This window comes from Capricornis sumatraensis, chromosome 2, assembly GCF_032405125.1.
Source record: "Capricornis sumatraensis isolate serow.1 chromosome 2, serow.2, whole genome shotgun sequence".
Classification (NCBI taxonomy): domain Eukaryota; kingdom Metazoa; phylum Chordata; class Mammalia; order Artiodactyla; family Bovidae; genus Capricornis; species Capricornis sumatraensis.
In genome coordinates, this window is record NC_091070.1 from 128,803,093 (window position 1) to 128,827,770 (window position 24,678).

General features: G+C 43.4%; 1 pseudogene; it reads right to left on the minus strand.

The window, feature by feature from the left end:
* Positions 1-9,754: 9,754 nt before the first annotated feature.
* LOC138074116 (large ribosomal subunit protein uL30-like) lies at positions 9,755-10,500 on the minus strand (annotated as a pseudogene).
* Positions 10,501-24,678: the final 14,178 nt, after the last annotated feature.

Consider the following 24,678-nt stretch of genomic DNA (forward strand, 5'->3'; position numbering starts at 1 on the left):
AAAGTGAAAGAGGAGACTGAAAAAGTTGGCTTAAAGCTCAACATTCAGAAAACTTAGATCATGGCATCTGGTCCCATCACTTCATGGGAAATAGATGGGGAAACAGTGGAAAGAGTGTCAGACTTCATTTTTGGGGGGCTCCCACTCATTAGCCTGTTAAAGTACACAGCACTTAAAAACGAATCACTCCATATTTCAGGGACGCTCTTGCTTTCTGAGACGGACTGCATTCTGTCCATGTCTATCTCTGCTTTCATTTTTCTATAGCTTGTTCTCAAATTCTTTCCAGCGTGAAGCCAAGGACCCTCAACTGGTGGCCCATCCCAGGGACTCACCATCCTCTCACAACTCATTTTCCTGCAACCTCTTAAAAGGATATTAATAAATCTACTTCTTAACCTATCATTTTGGCTCTCACTGAATTCCTTCTGCCCTGAGATATAAAGAACCTGAGCTTCATTTAGTCCTGAGATGAGTTGTGGGATTTCAGTTGGAAGATTGTGGGTTCAAGTCCTATCTGAGGTGCAGTTTCAGCATGGAGGCAGGCAAGCCAACAGATTATTATAAAGCAGAGAGAAGAGCAGGCAGCTAACCTGGCTTGCCAGGTGAAGAGGCAATTAGAGAAGACTGTCCGAGGTAATACCTTAGATAGTATAGAACAGGAGTAGAATGTGACTAGGCTGAGGTGCGGAAGTGAGAAGAGATCCGGGAACCAAACAGCAGGACCATGCAAATGCACAAACCAGACAAGAATCAAAGGCAAGGACAAAAAGAGGAGGCCGGAGGAGGGGCAAGATGATGTTCCGTTCAGAGTCTCTGCAGGCCAAGGGGAGTTTCTGAAGGGCAGACTTACTTTCCATAAAGCTCACTTGGGCTTCAGTGGGGAAGGAACAGGACCCAGGAGATGAGGAAGAAGGCTAAGGTTCAGGTGAGGAAGGACAGAGATGCAGGAGAGAGGGGAGAAATGTTTAAGGGTAAATCGTACAGCACCTGGTGAATCAAAGGGCCCAGGTCCCCTGAGGATGACTTGGGGCCTCCACTGGATCCTCCAGCAGGTTCCCACACTCCCCCACTCTCCACAGGTGGTTTACATGCTGATTCGACCTCATGCCCAGTGCAGACGGCCTGACTGGATGCCTCTGGTTACCAGGCACAGCTACTCGAGGCTTCACTTCTGCAGCCACAGGCCAGAAAGGGTACACATCCTCCCCATGCAGGAGAGGGTGGCTCAGAAGGTCTGGGTTTCTAAATCCTGCACATTTTAAGGAAAGGCCTGACTTCCGGAATGGCCCTTGGCCAGCCCCTGGGAGATGAGTTCTGAACTCTTGGAATAGTCTGCCTAATAAAGTGTCTTGGCAGGCCTGAGGCATTGGGCCAGGTGTTACATTTTGATCAGATAGTTTATGTTAACAATGGGGTTTGTGGTGGATGCCTGTTTTCCTCTGGGGGCTACAGTCTGGGTAGCTGGGGTCAGCCACAGCACAGCATGACTACATGATAGATCCCTCAATAAAAGACTGGACACCGAGGTTTAGGTAGCTCCCTTGGCTGGCAGTACTTTGTATGTGTTCTCACACACCAGTACTGGGAGAATCCAGCCTGTCCCCATTGCTCTGCTGGGAGGCGACACCTGGAAGCTTGCATTTTGTTTCTCCTGGACTTTGCCCTGTGTGCTTTTTCCCTTTGTTGATTTTAAGCTGCATCCTTTTGCTGTAATAAACTCTAACCACGGGTATAAAAGCTTTCCTGTGTTCTGTGAGTTCCTCTACCGATTCATCGAGCCTGAGGGTGATCTTGGGGGACCCCTGACACACCCCACCCTGGGGTGACAGCAGATGGGACAGCTGGGGAAGCCCGCAGCCTAAACGTGGAATTGCATCCCCGAGTAGGCATTGTGAGGGTCAGGTCCTGTGCAAACAACCTAAGTGGAATGCGGTGTATGCTGCACAGCATAGGTGGGCAGGAATGCCCAGAATACCAGAAGCTATTTTCCAGTTTATCCCAAGTCCAAGGTCACTCTGCTGTTCTCCCAGTGGCCTCTGGAGTCCTGCTTTGATTCCGACCTCTATTACCTAACAGTACATGTTACCTTTTCATTTTCAGCTTTTTCAAAAAGCCTAATGTCCTCCCTCCACCCTTCCGGTTTGGCTCTTTTGCCAGATAGTTGTGTCAAAATTGGACCTGTAACTGTAGGCAATTTCCAGATACTCTAAAGCATTATTTACCCTGAACAACAGATGTGAGCATCTACAGTGTACCCTAGAAACACGGTGCATCGCTGGGCTGTAAATGTATAATTCGAATAACATGCTGGAACACAACGAGGAAATTAAACTTCTTAGCAATGGGCCTGAGCTACAGCCAGGAAATCTGAGGTTTGATTTGGTGAGAATACAAAGTTTTTGTGCACAATCTCACTCACTACTTTTATCATTTTACAGAACATGAGAGGTAATTAACTAGAAGTGCCCACCTCCTCTTCACATTTACCTAAACAAAGACTTAGATTAACAGGTATTTCTCCTCATTTGCAGTCTAAGCTCATCCTATTTTCAACTCCAAGCCTAGGCACTAGAAATTATTTGCAATATTTCAATAATTGTTGTTGTTGTTCAGTTTCTAAGTCCTGTCCAACTCTTTGTGACCCCATGGACTGCAGCACATCAGCTCCCCTGTCCTTCACTATCTCCCAGAATTTGCTTAAACTCATTTCCATTGAGTCAGTGATGGCATCCAAGCATCTCATCCTCTGTCATCCCCTTCTCCTCCCGCCGTCAATCTTTCCCAGCATCAGGGTCTTTTCTAGTGAGTCAGCTCTTCGCATCAGGTGACCAAACTATTGGAGCTTCAACTGTAGCATCAGTCTTTCCAATGAATATTCAGGATTGATTTCCTTTAGGATTGATTGGGTTGATCTCCTTGCTGTCCAACGGACTCTCAAGAGTCTTCTCCAGCACCACAAATTGAAAGCATCAGTTCTTTGGTGCTCAGCCTTCTTTATAGTTTAACTAATGACTTTAAAGAACGTATCCTTGTACATCTTTGTAAAGCAACTCTGAGTTCTCCCCAGGTCCTGTCACATTTTGGCTTAGTTTCCTGTTCATCATCTCCCACTCTGTTGCAGCAGGGTCCCCAGTTCTGCAGTTAGATCAGTGAAAAGCAACACAGATGTTCTCCATCTGTTTAGGACCTTGTATGAGGCAGGGTTCAAAGTGGGGAACAGATATCTGGTATTTTAAGCAGAAAGGAACTTAATACAGGAAATGAAGCAGGATAAAGTTACTGAAGAGCTGGAGAAGTGAATTCTAGGCTGGACTCCAGAAAACCAACCCTGGAACCGTTGAGCTCAAGTCCGCACTGCCGTGCTTGCTAACCAAGGATCCACAGCCTCTGCTACCTCCAGCAGAACCGCCTGTAGGCGCCAGGGAACTAGAGAGTGAACACTGCTGCAGTCCTTGACCTTACTCATCAGACAGTGGAGCAAGAAGACGGCCCCTGCCTCACTTTGATGATTTGAACCCTGCACATGCATGTGTTAGGTGGTTAGAACAGAAAGTAGGAGTCCAGAATGGTGGTGGCTAAAAGATAAGGACGGGAAAAGCCTGCGAAAATAGAACCAAGGAAGGTCCGCGGACCGGAGTGAGGGCCTCAGGTAGAACAAACACACTCCTGGCTGGCCCAATTTACATAGGGAAGGCCCAGAGGGAGGAAAAAACATTTAAAAAGAGGAGCCAAAGGGCCGGGGGTCTCTCTCTTTCTCTCCCGCGTGCTGGCGCGTTCCCCTGCTCTCTTCTCTTCGCGTCTTTGGGTTGGCATGCCCTCACGCCTCGAGGATGGATTTTCCTGCTATTTTCTAGATAAAATAGAGCTGTAACACGGAGTTGTAACACTGATTTGTCTAAGAGCTATAACACGGTCCGTCCAAGACGCGAGAGCTGTGACGCGCCGAGGACTTTAATGTCCATCACTCCAAATCTTTGTTGTGATGAGACAGAACTGAGGAGCATACACTTGCCTGACACACGTAAGTTGCAGAACCTAAAGTGCATACAAGACCCCATTGCAAGGAAAGCTTGGGAAATGAAATGCTGAACTTCCCAGCGCCTGCGGTGCAGGAAGCGTACTAGGAAGTGAGGAAGCAGACTCAGGCAGGCAATTTGCTGCATCTACTGCAGTCTGGAAAGGTTCTTTCAAGCCTAATGTTCCATATCTAACTGGGATGCCTGAGCAGGAAAAGACAACAATCTCTAGAGAAGAATATAGAAGAGGGAAGCGTGCCTTCTGCTACCATCTTCTCCTCCGCTGCCATCTCCTTAGGAAGAAGTGATTTCCAGGTCATGTGCTGGAGCAGGAAGTAGCGTCAAGATATTTGAACCTGAAACTGATGAAGCTTTGCCTTAATCACTTGGAGGCCTTCTGGGAAGGAGGCATAGCTTTTAAAACCATGATTCAAAAGTTGCAAGAGACTTATGTCTTGTAAGAGGAAGAGATACTATTCTTGTAATCTGGGAAAGCTCTTGGAATAGAAATTTAAATAGGAAAATAAAAAGCAGGACCCATAATTGTGAAGTGGGATGGTCAAGACATCACAGCTGGGAGAAAAGAAATGTAAGCTATTGGATAAAGGTTATCTTGTTTTTAGGCAAAGTTGCCTCTCTGCAGACCTCACTTACTTTGGAAAAAAAAAATATTTTCTAAACAGAGATTTCAGGGACTTCCCTGATGGTCCCAGTGGTTAAGACTCTGTCTTCCAATGCTGGGGGTAGGTGCAGGTTCAATCCCTTGTCAGGGAGCTATGATCCCACATGTGATGGGGCCAAAAACCAAAACATAAAACGGGAGGGATATTGTAACAATTTCAATAAAGGCTTTTAAAAAATGGTCCATACTTTTTAAAAAACAAACAACTTAAAAAACCCCAGAGATTTCACCTCTGCTGCTGCTTGTTTATGTGAGCCTATGAATGTACATGTGTATACACACGTGTGTTCTTGGCCAATTCATTGCATCAGTAGTGGAGGCTGTTTTCCTGAAAGCCTTTTGTTCAATTCTGGGTAAAACTTTCAAGAGCAGCTGCACAGATCCACACAGAGATGAGGAAAGGAATTTCCCCCGGCTTTTCCATAAAACTCAGCATGGCTCTGGCACTTTAAGGACTGGTGGTGATTTAGGAGCATCCATCCTGGGATGGATCTTGTCTTCCTGAGGGAGGGAGGACACCATCTAAATTATCAGTATTGCCACTCTTCTTGAAATTCCATGATTAGTCAACTAGATGGGGACCATCAGAGGAAAAAGATGACAGGTGCCATGTAGTGGTTTATGAACTCATATGGTGGCACCTCTTCTGGGACTATCCAAAATACTGGAGTGGGAAAGAAAAGGACTTGAAGAGGTGAGGCAAGTGGGTGCAAGGAGGGGCAAAAATAAAAACTTCCATTGGTTGTTAGTAATACAATTTTACTTCTATCTATAGATTGAGAAAGCTGGCAACCTAGACTGTCTATAGTTCTAAGAGATGACAGGGAAGACATATAAAATGATGGGAACTCGTAGCTTTTACTAACACAAGACCTCATCAGACAATGAGGTTGAGCTTATTAGCCTTCAGTCAGTGATGGCTGGTCTGTCTCATTGGACACTCCAAAATCTGAGAGCAGGTTATGCTTTTTCAGAAAGTGAACGTGTTAGTCGCTCAGTCATGTCCAATCCTTTGTGACCCCATGGACTGTAGCCCACAAGGCTCCTCTGTCCATGAAATTCTCCAGGCAAGAATACTGGAGTGGGTTGCCATTCCCTTCTTCAGGGGATCTTCCTGACCCAGGGATCGAACCCAGGTCTCCTGTGTTGCAGGCAAACTCTTTACCATCTGAACCACCAGGGAAGCCCACACTGTTTCAGTTCTCTCCATTTTACTCTCATCCCAAACTCCCTTCCTTAAATACAAATATGTGTACACCCTTCCCATCCTTGAGGGAACTGCTTATATTCTACGGTCATTAGAAAATTATTTTGAAGATTGTGTATGGGCAGGTCAAGCACTGGTGCTTGGCTTATGGAGATTGTGAGAATGATGATGAGGATGACGATTTAAGGAGACCACAATACTCCCAAGGAAAGGCATGAGGAGATGAGACAACTTCCCTGAAATGTCTTCCCTTTTGCAGCCTAACTTGTCCTGCCTACTTCACTTGCAGCTCTTCTGACTAGTTCCAGAAAGAGTGTCAATCTAGTCTCTCATGCTGAAGGGCATCCTAAAGACAACACTTTATTTTATAGGGAAAAATCTGGCTCTTAAGAGTTTCAGTAACTTGCCAACTCTATCATTTGGGTTTTGTACCACCTTGATCAAAATATTTAAAGAAACTCACTGATGACAGAGATGCCATAGCACTCCATTTTCAGATTCAGCAAGGGTTAAAATCTTCTAACCTTTTCTGTCAAGCATCGGTCTCTTAATTTTGAATGCAGTATGCCCCCAAAAGGGCCCTGGTTAATTGGGCCTTATTGGGGGTGAGGGTGGGTGGGAAGAGCTTCCTTAACTCTGAAACAGGGAATGCAGGGAGGGAGTATTCAGAAAATACAAATATTTTAACCAGAGATGTTTTAATTTGTTTCATTGGTTGCTCTGTATATTTCGGTACTGTCTTTTCTAAAAAATATGAGGTATGAAAAGCAAGGCTTAAAAAACAACACACGCACAAATCGAAGAGGGTACTTGGGTGGGGATATGGCAGAGATTTGGCTAGTAAAAGAAATGCATTTGGGACCTCTGGTTTTGAAGGATATTACAGAACTGTTCCTTGGGTGTCGAAGGGAGAGTCCAAAGAACTTGAGAGTGGATTTTAGGAATTCAGGTGGAAGACATTAAGCTGAAGCATCTCAGAGCTGTGCAATTGAATGTGACTACAATTGGTGAAGGGACGACAGACTGTTAGAAGGTAGGGTTTTTTAAAACCTCAGCACAATTGATGTTTTGGCCCAGACAATTCTTTGTTGTGGGGGATGTCTTGTGCATAGTAGGATGGTTAGTGACATTCCTGGCCTGGAGTCATCAGATACAAGTAGCAATTCCACAGTCTTAACCACCAAAAATGCCTCCGGACATTGATCAGTGTTTCCTGGGGCATAAAATCATCACCCAGTTGAGAAGCAGTGTCTTAACAAATAGGCTGTGTATCCATGTGTAGACTTCTATTAGCATAGAGAGTACTAGGGGAGTACTCCCCTAGCATTTGGAACCTGGAAACATAGCTGCTGCTGCTAAGTCGCTTCAGTTGTGTCCGATTCTGTGCAACCCCATAGACGGCAGCCCATCAGGCTCCCCCATCCCTGGGATTCTCCAGGCAAGAACACATAGCAGTTCTCTCTTAATCTTAGACATTTATTTTAAGGGGTTTTTTCCAGGACCTTTACAAACACCTCCTTTTAGCATTTCCTCTTCATTCCAAAATACCATCAGCATCTTCATTGATAAGGGCTCCTCCTATAGCAACCCACTCCAGTAGTCTTGCCTGGAGAACCCCACGGACAGAGGAGACTGGCAGGTTACAGTTCATGAGGTCACAAGAGTCAGACATGATTTAGTGACTAAACCACCACCACCACCTCCTACTGGACATGCTGTTATCAATCCTTCAGTCTCCAAAAGTTAAGATCTTGCTCCTTGTGCTAGGATATACCAGCCACCCCCTACCCCTAATTCCCTGTCATGAATGCACTGAAAAAATTCAAGGGTCATCTACCATCCCACAAATGGAGCAGTTTGGAAGAACTGTCCCATATGAGGGCTGTTAAATTCAAAGATGTCCTGGAAGAAGGGAGAAGTTCAGTGCAAGCACCAGTGATCCCTCTACTCAGAAGCAGGTTCTCGCTCGCTCAGTCATGTTCAACTCTCTGCGATCCCAGGGACTGTAGCCTGCCAGGCTCCTCTGTCCGTGGATTTCCCAGGCAAGAATACTGGAATGGGTTCCTATTTCCTCCTCCAGGGACCTTCCCAACCCAGGGATCAAATTTGTGTCTCCTGCATCTCCTCCATTGACATGTGGATTCTTTACCCCTGATCCACCTGGGAAACCCCAGAAACAAGTTATTGGGGTTCAAGTGAGGGAAAGAGGTAGATGGGAATTTGTTGCCTGGAGTACTCCTTGCTTCCTTCCAAAGCAGGCACTTCCGTCCCCTCAGTAACTCTGCATGTGATCATGTATCTGACCAGGAGAGATCTGTTTCCTTGGCTCAAAGATTAGGAAAATCTCTTCCTCTTTCTCTCCTTACCTCCACTGTGGCACCATGGGGCCTGGGAACTCAGGTCATGTCTTAAATACCTTGTCTTTCAAGTGACACCAAGCCCAACAGTGGTAGAATTTTAGAAGGAATTCCTTCTGTACTACTAGGCCTTTAAAAATCCTGAACATCTCCACAAAGAATGCAACATAGACACCAAAACCTGGTGGGCATCCACTGATCTCAGGAGAACTTAGGGGCAGAATTCACTCATTCAATAACTATTTATTGGGTATTAACTATATGCTGGGTACTAGGCTAGGTGCTAAAGTGAGACATGATCCTGCCTTGAGGAAATTCACTGCAAAGTAGAGAAAACTGATGAATAAAGTAGTGTAATAGGGAAGCACAGGGCGCTACAGGAACACTTTCAAGAGTGCAGACGGGTTATCAACGATGGTTAAGACTGGAAAGGATGATGAAGGGCTCTGTGATAGGTGGTTCAAGACCACATTATCTGAACCCAAGGATCAATCCTAACACCTCTAAAGGTGAAACAACCCATTATACTTTCTATCCAATGCAATAGAGTAGCAAGTACGTAGCACCAGGATTATTACTGAACAACAAACAAAAACAGTGATGAATCTGGTCAAATCTCTGAATTTAATTACCTATTTACAGGAAATATAGGGGTTAAAGGAACATGGTAAATAACACCAAGAAGATGCAGACAAATTCAGAATGAGGGAAATTTTACAGAGCAAATAACCTACTTTCTTCAACTGGAATGAAATAACAAAAAAAAAAAAAGAGAGAGAGAGGAGCTGTTTAGAGATTAAGAAGTCTGAGATATTAAGAGATTAAGAAGTTTGAGATATTAAGAAATAAATCAAACAAATGCAATTTGCAGACCTGATTTAGATCTTGATTCAAAAAAACCAACTATAAAGAGACATGTTAGGGACAGTTAACTGAAATTAAACTTGAACTAGATGTTATATGGGTTTCCTGGTGGCTCGGATGGTAAAGAATCTGCCCACAAGGTGGGAGACCCAGGTTCAATCCCCAGATTGGGAAGATCCTTTGCAGATGGGAAAGGCAACCCATTCCAGTATTCTTGCCTAGAGAATGCCATGGATAGAGGAGCCTGGCAAGCTATAGTCCATGGGGTTTCAGAGTCAGACACGACTGAGTGACTAAAACTTTCACTTTTCAGATATTATATGATATTAAAGAATTATTATTAACTTTGTTGAGAATAATAATGGTATTGTGGCTATGTTAACCTTCAAAGAAGAGTCTTTATGTTAGAGATAGACAAGGAAGAGCTCACATAGGAAATGATACAGCATTTGAGCTGGCTCAAATAGAATTACTTGTACAATTAAAAAGTAAATGAAAAGAAAAAAGAAAGTTTAGGGACAAAGTCTTCCTTATTCTCCACTAACATACAAGAGAACCCTCTTTTTTTGTTTGTTTGTTTCAATTGTTTATAAACCAGATTACAAAAATAATCCTGGTAGATACCTTAGTTCATCCTTCTAATAAACCTGTTGATCTGGTCTTCCCTGTTGCCAGCATCTCCACCTTCTACAAAATGGGTGGTCTTTTTCTTCATTCCACCTCATGGAGAAGACAATTTAAAGGGCCACAGGAAGTTGTTTGCTTCTTTGAAACGTTTTCCAACGGTATAGATCTCATAGATCTCATGAACCAGATCCTCCATGCAGATGAGTCCATATTTCCCAAGAGATTGAGCAATCAATGCGTTGTCTGTCAGGGCAATTCGCTTTTTGTTGATTTTGCCATAACCACGCTTGTAGGTCAATTCATTTACAGACTTCAGATTTGGGTACCCCCATGCAATGTATGGCTCCACAATTCGCGGCATGTTAATTGATGCCTTGTTGAGCTTCACAAAGGTGCCGTTGAAGATCTGCAGAGGCAAAGGAGCTGCAGCACCTTTCGAACCTTTGGGCTCACACGGTTGATACCTCTGATCCTGATGACAAACGCCAATTTGGGTTCCGCGGGTACATAGAAGTTGCCGGCTTTTTGTGCCATCCTAGCCATTCGAATTTCAGTTCTGTACATCTGCCTGTATTCCTTGTGGTAATGCTTAGCTTTTTCATAGATAAGCTTCCTCCTTGCCTTTCGAAGCATCTTTTGGGCAAACTTCTTTCTCAGTCGCTTGATCTTAAGCTCTGCGAAATTCTTCCGCTTTTTCTTAAGGGTTTCTGGCACAGCAGGAACCTTCTTTTTCTTCTCTTCTGCACCCTCCGTGGTTCCAGCCAGGAAAGAGGCAAGAACCCTTTTTTAATCTAAGGTGTTGAGTAGAATGACTACAGGAAACAGATTCCAGAGATGTAGAGAATTATAGGGGAAGTCTTCTGGAGAGGAAGCAGAGAATCCAGGTAGGATGTGTTCTAAGACCTTGCTACTCAAAGAGTGGTCCATTTCCTAGCAGCATTGGCATCTTCCGAAAGTGAAAGTTGCTCAGTTCTGTTCAACTCTTTGTGACCCCACGGACTATACAGTCCATGGAATTCTCCAGGCAAGAATACTGGAGTGGATAGCCTTTCCCTTCTTCAGGGGATCTTCCCAATCCAGGGACCAAACCAGGTCTCCTGCACTGTGGGAGCTGAGCCACAAGGGAAGCCCAAGAATACTGGAGTAGGTAGCCTATCCCCTCTCCAGCGGATCTTCCCTACCTAGGAATCAAACCGGGGTCTCCTGCATTGCAGGCAGATTCTTTACCAGCTGAGGTATCAGGGAAGCCCAGGCATCTTCTGGGTTATTATAAATGCAAAATCTCAGGCCTACCTCAGACCCACAGAATCAGAAACAGTCAGGGGATCTTTTAACAAGATCCCCAGGTGATTCATATGCATGGTAAAGTTTGAGACCCATTGCTCTAAGTGCTGCTGCTGCTGCTAAGTCGCTTCAGTCGTGTCTGACTCTGTGCGACCCCATAGACGGCAGCCCGCCAGGCTCCCCCGTCCCTGAGATTCTTAAGGCAAGAACACTGGAGTGGGTTGCCATTTCCTTCTCCAATGTAGGAAAGTGAAAAGTGAAAGGGAAGTCGCTCAGTCATGTCCGACTCTTAGCAACTCCATGGACTGCAGCCTACCAGGCTCCCCCGTCCATGGGATTTTCCAGGCAAGAGTGGGGTGCCATCGCCTTCTCTGGCTCTAAGTGCAGGCTCATCTTTTTAAAAAGTTCCTTCATTATCCACCTCTGAAAGCTCCTAGTGACCAAATCTAAGATTTCACATAAGATCCTCTGAAAGCAAAGATTCGTGTGTTAATCTGTTGCAACACCTACTCTGGTTCCCTTACTAATGGCTGATCCACCATCTATTCTTGGCCCCCAGCCACACAGCATCCTCCCTGCCATGCTTCCTAATTGGTAATCTGCCACCCATGACCTTGACCAGATGGTGTACTGCCTTGGGACCCCTGGCCTCATCAGCTGATTCCACACTCAGGCAGAGCCACATTATAAAGGGGGGTTAGTGCCTGGAGCATCCATAGAGATGGATGGGCCTCCAAAGACTGTGGCATGCAATTAAAGGGAAAGAACTCTATTAAGTATTTTTATGAGAGGCCAAGGCCCTTTGCAGATAAGGGTCACCAGCCATGTTAGTCATCTAGTCTTGCTCTGTGGTCCAAATAGCAAATACTTTACATATGAAGAGGTATGGGGAGGGCACAAGGCAGCTGTGGAGTGCTTCAAATTCATTCAGATAAGTGGGACTCTCTTTTCCAAAGATGGGAAGGTTCGTCTCCTTCCCATAGGTAGTGTTATCTATCCTTTTGGACAGAGCCAGCTTGGGAGTAGCATAGATGTCTACTACGTGATTAACTTTTGTCCATGCACACAACTGTGTAATGAATACTGATTCTGGAGATTGCTTTGATTAATAGGGTCTGAGGAATTTCACACTTAATATTCGAGTTGAGATACAGCATGTAGCATCCTTTCAGTTCTCCAGACCTGGCAACCCCATCGCAGCCTTTTATGAAGTGTCTCAAAAGAAATCCTTTCCAGATTTCTGAATGTTTGCCAGCAGGTTAGTTCAACATCTTCAGATCTGACTCGTTTAGTGTTTTAAGCTGCTCCAGGGTCAAGAAGACAGAGCTAAGCAGTGAGACTGCATGTGGGTAGCGGTTTAGGATGTAGGCTCTGCAGCTACAATGCCTGGTTTTAATTCCCAATTTTGCTATATACCAGCTGTGTAACATTGAAATTACTTATCCCCTGGATGCCTCCATTTCCTACATGTTAAGTGGGCATGATAATGACTTCTATCTCAAGTTTTGTTGTGAGGATTAGATGAGGTAATATACAAAGAGCACTCAGAACAGTGCCTGAAATACAGTAAGTGGGACCCTTTGGACTGTAGCCCTCCAGGCTCCTCTGTCCATGGAATTCTCCAGGCAAGAAAACTGGAGTGGGTTGCCATGTCCTTCTCCAGGGAATCTTCCCAACCCGGGATGGAATCTAAGTCTCTCATGTCTCCTGCCTTGGCAGGCAGCTTCTTCTTTTTTTTAATTGGCGGCTAATTACTTTACAATATTGTGGTGGTTTTTGCCATACATTCACATGGATCAGCCATGGGTGTACATGTGTTCCCCATCCTGACCCTCCCTGCCACCTCCCTCCCCATCCCCATTAGTGTTATTTATTTTTATGCAAATATTATGCAAATATTTACTATGCTCCAACATCAATTCTCTGGCACCAACTGAGTGTTCTAACAGTTCAATTCAATCCTGATACCAACTACTCAGAGTAAGCAAAGACCCCACAGGTTTAGGACACTGAAGTTAGTGTGGCGGTTCTAGTGGTAATGCAGGAGACGAAAGAGACTCAGGTTCAGTCCCTGGTCAGGAAGATCCCCTGGAGGAGGACATGGCAACCCACTCCAGTATTCTTGCCTGGAGAGTTCCATGGACAGGAGAGCCTGCCAGGCCACAGTCCATAGAGTGGCAAAGAGTTGGACATGAGTGAAGTGGCTTAGCACACACACACACCCCCACAAGAAAAGGCACAAGACTCCCAAGACTGTTCTTTCAGATGCCACTTGCAAGTGGTGTTTTCAGGGTGCCAGCACTTCTGCCAGATTTGGCTACAAATTAGGGGGTTTCCATGACCCTCTGTCAGGTTTGATAATTCACTAGAATGACTAAAGTCTACAACTCATGACCTGCCTGATGGAAGAGATGCATAGGGCAAGCTCTCAGCAGAAAGGCACAGATTCCTTGCCTTCTCTGGCGTGCCACCCTCCCAGCACATTAATCTCTTTGACAGCCAGGAAGCTCTCCTGATTGCTGGATTTCATTACATGAGTATAGTTGATTAAATGATTGACCACGTGGATAAAGAAGATGTGATATAGGAGCTCCAGTGGCGCAATCGGTTAGCACGCAGTACTTATAAGGAGATGTGGTATAGATATATAAATGGAATATTATTCAACCATTGAATGGAAATAATGCCATTTGCAGCAACATGGAAGGACCTAGAGATGATCATACTAAGCTAACTAAGTTAGAAACAGAAAGATAAATACCATATGATATCACTTATATGTGGAATCTAAAATACAACACAAATGAACATATCTATGAAACAAAACCAGACTTGTGGCTGCCAAGGGTACGGAGAGTGAGGGAGGCAAGGACTGGGAGTTTGGGACTAGTAGATGCAAACTATTATATATAGGATGGATAAACAACAAAGTACTACTGGGATAGCCGTAATGAAAAAGAATATATGTATATATAAAACTGAGTCTGAGTCCTCGGCTGTCTAACAGAAATTAAACACAATGCTGTACACATATTATAAACACACACACCAGTGTAAATCAACTATATGTCAATACAATTAAAAAATAATGGCTATGATTGAACTCAACCTCCAGTTCTCTCCCTCTTCCCAGAGATCAAGGGTGGGGTTGAAAGTTCTAATCCTCATTGTAATGACATGCTTGGTTTTTCTTTCATATCTTAAACTATTTAGTTTAGTCGCTCAGTCGTATCTGACTCTTTGCCACCCCATGAATCACAGCACGCCAGGCCTCCTTGTCCATCACCAACTCCCAGAGTTAACTCAGATTCATGTCCATCGAGTCAGTGATGCCATCCAGCCATCTCATCCTCTGTCGTCCCCTTCTCCTCCTGCCCTCAATCCCTCCCAGCATCAGAGTCTTTTCCAATGAGTCAACTCTTTGCATGAGGTGGCCAAAGTACTGGAGTTTCAGCTTTAGCATCATTCCTTCCAAAGAAATCCCAGGGTTGATCTCCTTCAGAATGGACTGGTTGGATCTCCCTGCAGTCCAAGGGACTCTCAAGAGTCTTCTCCAACACCACAGTTCAAAAGCATCAGTCCTTCAGCACTCAGCTTTCTTCACAGTTGACTCTCACATCCATACATGACTACTGGAAAAACCATAGCCTTGACTAGACGGACCTTAGTCGGCAAAGTAATGTCTCTGCTTTTGAATATGCTATCTAGGTTGATCATAACAGGTCCCATCAAAAATCATCTCAGTAGCATACACTCGAGTATGGTCAAAAGTGGCTCTTATACTGATAAAAGACATTATTATCACTCAGGAAATTCCAAGAAGTTTTGGAACTCTGTGCCAGGAACCAAAAATAAAAACCAGCTATATTCTTCATTATGATTCTTGACACATATTCTTAGCACTTGTTTGGGCTAGATAATATGCTAGGTATTGGGGAATAATCTATTCACTCAATGCTTTTTATTAAACCACAAGCCTAGAACACAGTGCCATATCCAGACCATGGTTCAGGATCACCCCACCTTTGCTTCTCCATCATGACCACCCACATAGAACCCTATCTCAGGGCTTTTGCAAATCACAACCCTTTGGAGCTACAACCTTACGGGAACAACTCTACCCCTTTCAGTTGAGGGAACCAAGAGTTAGTTGACCAAAGGTTATATTCAGCCAGTGACACATGTCGTGACTGCCAATCAGGAGTTATCTCCATTCACTTTGAGTCAAGGGGTCAGAGACATGGGCACCTGTGTCAAAAGTGGGAAGGAGACACTTACTGTACTTTGAATTAAGAGCCTAGTCATCCTCCTCACTTCTTATTTTGGCCCTCCCAGTTGGTTTGGAAGATGAACAGGACATGCTAGGGAGAGCTGTCAGTCTGAGGACTAGACTGTCAGAGCGTGCTTCTTCTCCCTTCCCCTTCTCCTAAGTCAGGCAACTCTCCTACCATCACCTTCCACCCCTGGAGGGAAGACCCTAATACTTTGGCAAGTTCATTCTACTCAGTATTTGGGGAAGAGGGCACCCACTAGGCATGAAACATCATACGAGCTGCTGAACATACAGAACTGAGTAAGACTTGGTCTTATATGACATCTTCAAACGTAACTTGAATGAAAAAAATATTATATCAAAGGCATAACATCCTGTCAAAATTCAGGGGAATAAGGTTAATTAAGGTGAGACGTCCTAGTGTAACACAAGATATTAACCCTTTTGCTAAACAAAAAGCCAATGAGGAAGGATTGAGCAGTTAAAATATGTTGAGTGCCTGCCATGATATACAGATACACATTGTTTTATTAATATTTACCTCCAATCTTCTAAATTAGAAGTTTTCAAACAATTTGTGGACTCAGTTCCTCAGACTGTGGACTGTGTTTGATACCTGAGCATGTAAGTCAAATGCTCAGAAGGCAACAACTCTTTCAAATGTATCTATACCTTGTCAATGATGGCAGAGAGAATGGGTCCAATTTATTTGTATAACTACCTTCATATAGAAAACAGTGGTAAAACCCAACAAAACACTCCTTGTGTGCGTGCGTAGTCACTTCATTCATGTCTGATGCCTTGAAACCCTATGGACTGCAGCCTGCCAGGCTCCTCTGTCCATGGGATTCTCCAGGCAAGAATTCTCCTGGAGTGGGTTGCCACATCCTCCTCCAGAGCATCTTCCTGATCCAGGGATTTAACCCACGCCTCCTGCATTGCAAGCAGATTCTTTACTGCTCAGCCAGTGGGGAAGCCCCAGAACATTCCTTAAAGGTCCCCAAAACTGTACAGTTGGGAGCTGGGGCTGGGGATCTCTTGTCAAAACTATTAATACAATGTATATTGTCTCTTGTGACTTAGTATGGACAGTATAATGATAGTCACCCAACAATTAGCCTTGATCACCTTTAAAAGCACAATTTTAACAGCTTTACTATCTTTTAAGTATGGTTCTTATTATCTCTCAGAGTAGGCTTTTCATCAGGTGGCACAACTTTAGCTTTCAGATCAAGAACCATGGCAAAGAAGAATTCTGTTCACCAAAATTAACTTTTGTAGCCAAGCCTTTCAAAACTCATCTATTCTGTAAAGTAGGTATAATTCGTCTTTTCCTTTAGGGATAGAGGAGGGAGACAGATAGGCAAATGCATTCAGCTCACCAGTTATTAATGTTGTGGATTACATTCTCTATGGATTACCAAGGGTGTGTTTTTTATTCTGGGCTAACACTGACCAAAGTAACTAGGGAATAAAAACTCATTTTAAAATTAGTCCAAGAGAAAATAAATAATAAGGAAACAGAATGCATTGTGAAAAAGAACAATATGAGGCAGGTGAAAGCTGGATAATGCAGTTTTGATCAATCACCCCTCTGGACTGTCTTTCCCTTCTATTTACATGTGTAATTGAAGCTTGAACACATGATGAAAAGGAGCACTTATGAGAAAATATTACTACCAAGTATTGCTATCAAGATGATCAAGATTTGTTAAACTTGTGCCTTACTAAACTCCAAGACTCCCCTCACAGGAAATTTCCCTTGTTTTCAGAGCCTGTGCCTCCTTAGATTTTAGGTATCCTTTGCCTTCCACATTGATGGACCTTCTAGGGAGTGAATTATCTCTCCACACCTCAGTGTGTCCCTGTGATAGCTGAAACATTTCCTTATAGTTTCCTCAGATATTCACAATTTTAGAAGATTCTAAAACGACATTCCTTTCTTTTTTTTTAAATTGGGTATAATTGCTCTACAATGTTGTGTTAATTTCTGTTGTATAACAAAATGAATCGGCTGTATGTATTCATATATCCCCTCTTTCTTGAGCCTGCCTCCTACTCAACCCCCCAATCTCACCCCTCTAGGTTAAAATGACATTTCTTAATGTTCACATTTTCATTTTCCACTTCCTTTCTTTTTTTGATCCTTTATAAAGTATTTTGAAGATTTGATCTCCTTCCTTTTTTGAATATATAGTGATCATAATCCACAGCCTTGGTGGTCTCTGTGACCCTCTCCTTCCTTTCTTACTTTCTTTGTCACAAGAGCAATGGCATCAGGGTTAACTCAAGAGGAGAAAATAGACTTCATTTCTCTTTTTTTCTTTTTAATTTATATTAATTGGAAGCTAATTACTTTACAGTATTGTGGTGGTTTTTGCCATACATTCACATGAATCAGCCATGGGTGTACATGTGTTCCCCATCCTGACCCTCCCTCTCACCTCCCTCCCCATCCCATCCCTTAGGGTCATCCCAGTGCACCAGCCCTGAGCATCCTGTCTCATGCATTGAACCTGGACTGGCGATCTATTTCACATATGATAATATACATGTTTCAATGCTATTCTCTCAAATCATCCCACCCTCGCCTTCTCCCACTTCATTTCATACTTTCAAATGAATGATCAGGCTGTCCTTGGCGGCTCAGACAGTAAAGAATCTGTCTGCAATGCAGGAGACTCAAGTTCGATCCCTCGGTCAGAACAATCCCCTGGAGGAGGATACGGCAAGCCACTCCAGTATTCTTGCTGGGAAATTACATGGACAGAGGATCCTGGCAGGCTACAGTCCCTGGAGTCACAAAGAGTCAGACACAGCTGAGCGACTAACACTTCCCCTTTCCTTTCCCTACATGATGGCACCATGGCTATTTTGATGAATTGTTTACTAAAACACAACATTTGAAATACAGATAAAAGAAAATTGGTTGATGGCAAATTCACTTTCCTCACTGTGGTTAAGATCATTCAATAGCTCAGGCCTGGAGTTAGTGGAATAATACCCAGCAAGTCCTTGTGATGTCTCAGAGCATCAGCAAACCTTGTAGGATAATTCCTTGAGGATGTCCCCTTGGTATTTTAGGAGCCATCTCTAGGAGCCAGCCAACCTCTATAGAATTGTTCTGGGGAAAGTTCTTAGACCTTCCAGAGAGATGCTTGCCAGGCTTCTGTTGACAAGCTATTGACCTGAAAGACAGAGGGCAATTTGTTTTCTTGTCCACCACTGGAAATTCCAATATTTTCATAGGTTAGGAAGAATGGGTAGTGCCTTCTTTACTCCTTTTGTGATCATATTTATTACTAGGACCTTGAACTTGATGCAAAGTAAGTGAAAACTGCTCTTCTACAGCTCTCTACACATGTGGATTACACTGCAGATTTCACTAGAGCCAAACTGCTTTCATCCCCTCTTACATGTTTTCTATTTTTTAATCTAAACTTACAAATGCAGTCATTGAAAAAAAAAAAAGCTAGCCTTTGGGGCTAATGTATTTTTTTTTAATAATGATTCTTTTTTAATGGAACCTACATTGGCCTGACTTCCTTTTGTCTGAATAAAAGCTCTAGCACAGTATAAAAGGGTTGCATGTGCTGAAATGTTGCCCAAGGATATGTGTTATTATTCCTCCCCCCTTGACCAGCAGGGTCTCAGTTCTCTTTCCCTTTCAGCCTTTTGTTTGAACAGATGGGATTGGGGAAGCAAGGGAAAGAAAGCCATTCTGTTCTCATTAACTCTCCCCATACACAAACACAAACCTGGGCTTCTGGGACTTAGAAACAGGACAGCTCCCACTCCATTGCCATTGAGACCCGGTGTGCCGAAATACAAAGAAAACCTGGCTAAGGACCCACATCACCATTTCAATTGAGATGGCTCACCAGCGAGATTACATTTGTATGTTTTTACAGACACGTTCACAAAAATATGTGCCTACACAACACAGGCAAATTTTACATGTATAGAATAAGTCTGTCTACTGTGTATGCTATCTAAAATATATCTTTTCATGAATTCCTTTATCATATATAATGACATCCTAAGAATACAAATAACACATTTGTGATGAAAGATACAGATTTTCTGTGAACTATAAAATTCTTTTCCCTTTATCTTCTTTCTATATGATAGAGTTGAAATATTTTGAGAAAGTGGGGTTCTTAATATTTCATGCTCTTTTGTTCAGTTGTAATGTAAAAAATATTATTAAGGTTTCCAGTTTGGAAGGTCTTGTTTATTAAAGCACTTCTGACCAAGAAAAATGTCACAAAAAATTTAAAAATATGGTCCAAATATTGAAGGCTTTATAAAGTCCCTTTAGAAGTCTTTATAAAAGTATAAGACAATATATAGGTTACATTTATACATATACATTTTGCATATATGTATATACAAGTATGGGCTTCCCTCATAGCTCAGTTGGTAAATCATCTGCCTACAATGCAGGAGACCCAGGTTAGATTCTTGCGTTGGGAAGATCCCCTGGAGAAGGAAATGGCAACCCACTCCAGTGTTCTTGCCTGGAGAATCCCATGGACAGAGGAGCCTGGCAGGCTACAGTCCACAGGATCACAAGAGTTGGACACGACGCAGCAACTAAACCACCACCATATACATGCATATATATATATATATATATATATATATATATATATATATGGTCTATAATACCCTTCACTTTCCGTCAATATGTATATATATAATATATATACGTGTGTATGCATATATATATGCATATATTTATATATACATACATACATATTGAGGAAAAGAGAAAGGCATTACAGAACTAGATAAGGGTATTTCCCCCTGACGAGCAAATTCTGAGAAGTGCTATCTCTTGTTCTGGATGCTGGATGAGGAATTGGTCTGGCCAGTTTGTTAGATGATATTTGCTTTTAAATCTCTGTCCATCCTCATTGCTATGACGAGGGTACTGAGGCAAAGATAAACAGAGCCTGAAAAGATGTCTTCTCATGGCCAGATGCTACCACCTGAGCTTTTGACTCAATGAGCTCCACGTCTCGGGAGGGCAAGGGGAAAAAAAACTGTCCAGGAACAGATGTATTCAAATTTCACAGCACAGTCATGCACTCATAATGCAGTCCCAGAGGAATGAGATGCTACATTTATTCTTCTAGGACTTCTAAAAGTGTGGTATATGCAGGATAAAAATGCAATGGATAAAACTATGGCGACTTAAAAGATAAGCGGGTGTTGGGTGGTAGGGGGACGGGGAGATGAATAGGCAGAGAAGAGAGGATTTTTAGGGCAGTTTTTTCAGGACAGAAACTATTCTGTATGACGTCATAATGTATGATGTCAAATACATTTGTCAAAACCCATAGAACACACACCACCAAGAATTAATCCTAATGTAAACTATGGACTTTGGATGATAATGATGTGTCGATGTAGGTTCATAAATTGTAATAAAAGTACCTCTCTGGTGGGGATGTTGATTGTTGGGGAGGTTTTGTGTGGGAGGGGGCAGAGGGTACATGGGAAATCTCTGGACATTCTACTCTATTTTGCTGTGAACTTTAAACTGCTCTAAAAAATAAAGTCTATTTTTAAAAGAATTTAAAAAGTATATTTAAAAAAATAGACCACTATGGTATCTCTCTAGGTAGGATCTCCAAACACGGGGGAATATTTGTGTCAAAGACAAAAGTATTTCTAGGTGGTAAACAATTTTTTATAGGTCTATCAAATGTTTCCTTGGAGTTTGTTATAAACACAAATTTGTCAGGTTTACTTTTTTTTTTTAACACCTTAGAGAAACTAAAGTGCAAAACGCTCTATGGCTGTGTTTGTGAACAAAATAAAAACAGAGTGAAACCTTTACTCTTTGTTAGCAATTGCTAACTCATGAACACAGGATTTCAAAGAGCCTGTGGAAAATAAAACATTTTCATCAACTTTCTAGATCACTCAAAATATGCTGATATTTAATATCTGGTTAGGAAGGAAAAACACTCATATATCATAATTCTTTCCTGCTATATAGGGGAAAAAACACAGATTTGGATTTTAACTAGAAAATCTTGGGATATCTTTCAACATTCTTATTTTCAAAATCAGTTTAGATTGACTAGGCTGAGGACAGAGGGAGATGACTATAAATTGGCCAAACAACAGCAGGAAGAAAAGGGCAGTGATAAAAGGCGGCCAATCCCAAGGGGAGTTGTCTGGCAGGGCCCTGCAGGGGTCAGCTAAGGGTTTAGTCCTGTTTAATATTTTTATTACCAACCTGAAGGGGGAGGGGAGACTGCATAAAAATGAAATCTGCAGATGGCTACTCATTACAGAGGATTTGCAGACCCCAGGAAGAGCAGGGATGAAATTCAGAGGTTCATTGGGAAAGGTGGTTGGAAAAGGACAAAGAAGGCTGGAAAGCAGTGAAACGATGAATCTGAGGGCAGGAACTCCTGTGCGGTGGGTTGAAAGGCATCTTAGGCTGCAGGAATTCTGCAAGTGTCCTGGAGACAGTCGTTAACACAAGCAACCCCTACTTGTTGGGGAACACACACATCGTTTTAGGAGGTTGGCCTGGCAAAGTAAAGGGCTATGAGTGTCTTCAGATGACTGCATTTCAACCTAAGAGGACAAAGGGAATTTAAGATCTCTGCTTTCGTAATTGCAGGTTCTCCTGCTGAGGGGTGATTTAAGGCGTATGGATGATTGAAAAGATCGGTGTGCCATCAAGTCTGTACCGTCCTTTGACGTGCACAGGCAGCCCCCTGTGCTCAGAGCCTGCCACTGTGCAGCTTGGCTCCTTAAAGGCACTGTTAGCATAGAACTTTTTCTAGGGAGAGCCCTACTCACCTGTCTGGCCTCCTCTTCCCAACGGCCCACTCACAGTTTGAACGGCTGTCCCCGAAACTTCTGCAAGTATTTATTCTGCAGCTTATTCGCTCAACAGAGAAGCCATCATCCTCTGATCAGACCTTGCTTTTGCTTTGAATCCTCTGTGGCTTATCACTGCCTCGGGAAAATTGGCCTAGGATTCTGGCTATCTCCCAAACAGCCCATAAGTTACTACACAATCCCCAGAATCAGACCAACTGGCTTCAAATTGCATGACTCAGAAGTGCCCATTGTTCTAGGCACTTTCAACTACCATATGCGGATGGCACTAATATCTGCCTTGTAGTGTTGTTCTGAGGGTTAAATGAGATGAACATACATCGAGTGCATACATTGTGCCTGGGGCATCCTAAGTGTTCAGGGATATCAGCTCCAACTTTCATTTGACAATTATTCTCAATCCAGCCATAGACTCATTTTATCAAAGGATCTTTTAAAAGTTACCTTCTTCCAATAAACAAGATGGAATATCACTCAGTCATAAAAAGAATGAAACGATGTCATTGGCAGCAACACAAAAGGATGTAGAGATGAGCATACTAAGTGAATTATCAGACAGAGACAGACAGATACCATACGAATACCACATATGTGGAGTCTAGAATACGACATGAATGAACATATCTATAAACAAAAACAGACTCACAGATAGAGAGGACAGACTTGTGGTTGCCAAGGGAGTGAGGGAGGGAAGGAGTGGGAGCTTGGGATTAGCAGGTGCCAACTACTATCTATTGGGTGGATTAAACAAGGTCCTACTGTATAGCATGGAGAAGGAAACGGCACCCACTCCAGTACTCTTGCCTGGAAAATCCTATGGACAGAGGAGGCTGGTAGGCTACCGTCCATTGGGTCACAAAGAGTCGGACACAACTGAGTGACTTCACTCACTCACTACTGTATAGCATAAGGAGCTATATTCAGTATCCTGTGATAAACCACAATGGAAAAGAATATGAAAAAGAACACCTATATAACTGAGTCACTCAGCTGTACTCCAGAAATTAAACACAATTGTAACTCAACTGTACTTTAAGAAAATTATTTTTTTTAAAGTTGCTTTCCTTGATTTGTCTATGATGTGTTTTATCTATCAAAAGTTGATGTATCTATGAGAAATATTTGACCTATCATATTAAAATGGAATTCCTTACAGAAGCTTGATGACCTGCTTTATGTTCAAACAGGTGGTGATGTTGGTGGCCCTGCCTCCCTCACAGCAGACGAGCTTGTCATATAACAACATCCTCTGACCTCAGACCAATTTCCCAGCCATATTTTCACCCTTTTCCTTCCCCAGGCCCCATCTAGGGTGTCTTCCAGGCACGCGTGATGATTCCCCTTTCTCCACTCACCCCAGACGGGTTACCTACCCATGCTGTTTCTCCACCTCACACCTCACAATTTCATGCCTCTCTGTGTAACAATGTTCCGTCTGTCCTTCCATCAATTCCTTATTTGGGGAAAAAACTCAGTTATTCTCTTTAAGGCCCAATCAAGGTGGCATGTCTTCCGTGAAAGCTTCCTAGACCTACTCAGTTCTGTCGTTCTCTGAGAAGAGGAATGTCTTCTCCTGGGTCTCCACGATTATAACTTTCCATGTTGCGTATCTTCATCTCTACTATGAGAGTTCCTGGGATCAGAACTGCATCTTACTTACTCAGCCTATATCACCAGCTCCTCACACAGAAGTCCTCAATCATCCTTTGTGAGTGTTGTGGTCAAGCTTGCAGAATTCACGAATGGGAGGTTGCTCTCATGAGAAGACACACACACACACACACACATGCACACACACACACACACCACACCCCAACAGAAAACCAAGGATCGACTAGGAAAGCAGCAGGTCTGAAGCCTGCAGAGAGAGGGGAGCGTGGTCTAACGCATTAGGACCTCCTGCCAGAGGGAGAAAGGGAGTGCAAGAGCTCTGAAATTAACTGGGAAACCAGGAGCCCTTTGCCCCCTGGAATGGGGTCTGGGTTCGCCCCAGAGAAGTGTTGGAAGTGAGACTTCAAAACGCAATTTCACAGTTGGAGCCGCCTCCATCCTCCAGAGCAGCAGCCGCCCGTCTGTCCTGGGACAGGCACACAGACTGTGTAATCAGGCTCAGCTGGTAATCAGGGAGCTGCCAAACAGACGCGAGACGAAATTACCTCCCTGTCCCAGACAAAGTGGCCTTCTCGATGAGGGTTAAAACCAGCGATGGTGGAAAAAACAAAGCAAGGTATGCGGCAGCTGCTACCAAACACTTGGCCAGTGGACGGCTCCCAATCCGCCCCTATTCACCCATGGACCCTCTAAAGCCAGGGCTGCTTAACGTGGATTGGGCATTTCAGACCAAAGGTATTCAGTGCCAAAGTTATCATGAGACGAGGAAAACCTTGTATGCCCACAGTGACAACAAAAGAGGCAGAACCAATTTCCTGTCAACAGCTCTGACATTTGCCAAGGTTGGCCAGGTAAACTTGGTAGGACCATGCGCCTCAGTTTCC